We start from the raw sequence: 3,212 nt of genomic DNA on the forward strand, positions 1-3,212 counted from the left end.
AAAATGTTAAGAAGCATGTGAGACTGATGTTAGACTTGGAAGGAAGACCTAACTAGATACACTTTCAGCTTTCCAACATGAGTGTCATTGAAAGAGACTGTCTTCTTTTTTATCATTATTATTTTCCAAGAAGCCCAAGAACCGTCAGTCCTGTTCTCCAGGGTATAGAGCATTCTCACTGAAATAGCAGGATACAAATGCCTTATCTTTGTAAGATAACCAAACGAGGGGGCATAAGACAATCCTGTTTCACACTCACCACAAGAGAAACAAAACCACCAGCACTGGAACATAGGGCTCTCCTCACCTCCTCAGCCTCCCTGTCTCTCTTTAATTTTCTTGGACATTAGCATTTCCTCTGAAAATTTGTGCACATTTAATTCTGCATCCTTGTCTGTGTTCTGAGTACTTGCACTAATACAGGGGATGCTCCACTGGACACCGTGGCAAGAATATAAGGAAGAAAATATGTCTGAGTGAAAAGCAGAGCACATTGAAATAGGCAAGTTGTGTGGTGAAGAATATCACTTTAATATCTCTCCCTGCACCAGTCCAAGCCATCAGTCTTTGCAAACCGGTCAAATGTCCCCTGTCATTTGCATTCCAGAGGCAGCAGGGAAGGTCAACCTTGTCCCAGGAAAGTCAGGGGTAGAGAGGCAGAAGTCTCAGAAGGGGAAAGTGGAAGACACTTAAGGTGGGTTTGGTCATTGGCTATAATAATACATGTAAAAGTATTGCCTTAAGCAAGAAGAGTGAAGTTTATTGATGTTTTATTAGTTGATAGTAAGAACAAGGATTAAAAACAAGAGGGAAACATTCAGTTCCCTGGAGCAGAATGTAAATGGGGCTTCTGACATTCTCAGCTCTTAAACATGGACCATAATGATCCCTCTTCTGTCTCATGCTCACAGCCTTGTAAACACCGGCGATGCCAGCCTGCCTCGAGCTGCCCCCAATCCCGTCTGTTTTCTGTAGCACGGATGGCATCAAGTGCGAGGACAGGCCCCTCAGCATCTCCACCGTGGGAAAGTTCATCTCCCCCTGGGTGTTCTGCTGCTGTGAACCTTTGGTAAGCCTGGGGACAGGTCCCAGAGACACCCCCAACCTGACACGCACAGCCACAGGGGCAGCTATGGTGGGCTTTATGAAGAGTTATACATGCCTGTGGCAAGCCTCAGAGTAATGCCTGAGAACCTAGGGGTGGAAAAGAGAAAGCGTTGCATTTATGTCTGCATTTATTGTACACAAAGGGATGGCATGTTCAGTTATGAAGACCTCAAGAAAACATCCTCATTGGTCTAATTTAAAACCATACCAGCTGGGCAGATAAATCATTACGTAAACAGCATCACTGCTATCAGAATATTTTAAGGAAATGAGAAAAGACTAGATGTTTCTATTCATGAGTTCTCTTCATCTTGTGTGCGCGCGCACACGCATGCACGCACGCACGCACGCACGCACACACACACATCCCAGTTCTGAATTTGCTATAATTAGTTTTGTTCTGTACAGAAAGCTTCATTTATTGGGGATGCCATTAAACAAGTGAAATACAAATTACAAGTGACACTGATACGATCATAATCGCTCCTTCCTGCCTGCCAGAGATATTTTCTGAGAAGAACCTGCATTTCTACAGATGGCATGGAAAAAAAAAAATGAAGGCTGCAGAACACACCATTATTCCTGAGAGCCTCTCAGTTCATTAGTTGAAGCAGCCAAGTCTTCACGAGCCACAACTGATCAGCAAATGGGAAATGAGCGAGAGTATAAATTCCCAGCAAACCAAATCATTAACATTTGCTGCCTGCATCCTGGAAACACAGTAAATCAAATGTGTCATCATTTATCAAGACAAAATATCATTACTAATTGGGATTAATTTGCTGCTGTGGGATTGCTGACCTTTGCTGAAAGAAAATAAAACTGCTCGTTAGCTGACTTCATTTAATTTTCCTTGAGGAAGGGAGAGGGAAAAAGGCAGTCTGGCTTGGGGAGGCAGGAGGAGGGTGAGGTGGGGCGTATTCTTATCTTCCAAACAACTGCACATTCCGAAGTCAAGAAGTGATGAGAAAACCTGCTGATGTTCTCTTGCCAGTCCAGACTCCAGAATGTTTGCCGTGCGTCCAGGGCTAGCAACGCCTCTTGTTGTCATTGCCTCTGATTTAGCTCTGTTGTAGAAAGGGATAATTGGAAAAATCACCAGGTGAAATTATATGTGGCTTCCTGTATAAATAGGAGAAGGCAAGAGCAACTGCCAGGGTGCACAGGGACCTGTCTGTGCGTACTAATATTAACAGAGATTTGAAAGACAGAGCGCATGCGTCTGGGCATTCCCCAGCAACTCTGCACCTGGCTGAGGTCCACACGGAAACGCCGTGTCAGTAACTCTGAGGATGATCTTTTACGTTTAGTAGGTGCCCGTGCGTTCTCAGGGCAGATGAATGAGTGTGTCCTGTGATGTGGTTCCAAGAGCCTGAATCAGGATTCTCGTCCATAGACCTTGAAAAGTATGTTTCTTTATAAACCCTGAATTTTTAGCTGTGCACTGCAATCAACAAACACTATGACATTTTAAAAATATGCATTAAAAGATTATATATCTTCATTACTGAGTTTCTTGGTGCCCTTTCTTACCATCTGTACCGAGTCAAGTGCCTCACTCCCCTCAGGGCCAGGCATTGCTTGGAGTTAAGTAATTTACTTAGTACAACAATCAAGAAAACTAAAGATGGCTGTCGCTGCAAGGGAGCAGACCTAGCCAGCAGAGGAGCCAGGATGTAAACTCAGAGCATCGAGGCCTGCCTCCCTAATACTGAGCTTGTGTGGCTACATCACAGCAAGGTAAGCAAAGGACCATGTCACTCAGCAGTGTGTGGTGTCCTGGAAAGATTAGAACCACACGGAACCAAAAGGATCCGATACCAGGCAAGAGCAAGTGAAATGTAAGAATATGCCAGAGCCCCACATTATGGGCCTGAAACTCAAACCATTCTACTTAAGACTTTCTCTGATGACTGTATCCTCATGTCCATCTCATCCCTGGCTAAGAGGCATCAAGCTCAGAACTGTGCACCAGAGGAGTAATGGAGGAAGGCCATGCACTGGGAACAGACCTGGGTGAACCCTTAGGCTTTGGTCCGTCTATTTTGGAGTTTCCTAATCTCTGATTCACAAGTGCCTCATTTATTTTCTTTTCAAAACTAGCT

At 44.4% G+C, this 3,212-nt stretch overlaps 1 long non-coding RNA gene across 1 annotated transcript; it reads left to right on the forward strand.

The window, feature by feature from the left end:
- Positions 1 to 534: 534 nt before the first annotated feature.
- LOC104867931 lies at positions 535 to 1,883 on the forward strand. The gene is made up of 3 exons (XR_002025627.2): positions 535 to 694; positions 912 to 1,069; positions 1,609 to 1,883. It is a non-coding gene; the product is annotated as an uncharacterized LOC104867931 (long non-coding RNA).
- Positions 1,884 to 3,212: the final 1,329 nt, after the last annotated feature.

Source organism: Fukomys damarensis, unplaced genomic scaffold (assembly GCF_012274545.1).
Source record: "Fukomys damarensis isolate Sample0158 unplaced genomic scaffold, DMR_v1.0_HiC HiC_scaffold_17, whole genome shotgun sequence".
NCBI classification, from domain to species: Eukaryota; Metazoa; Chordata; class Mammalia; order Rodentia; family Bathyergidae; genus Fukomys; species Fukomys damarensis.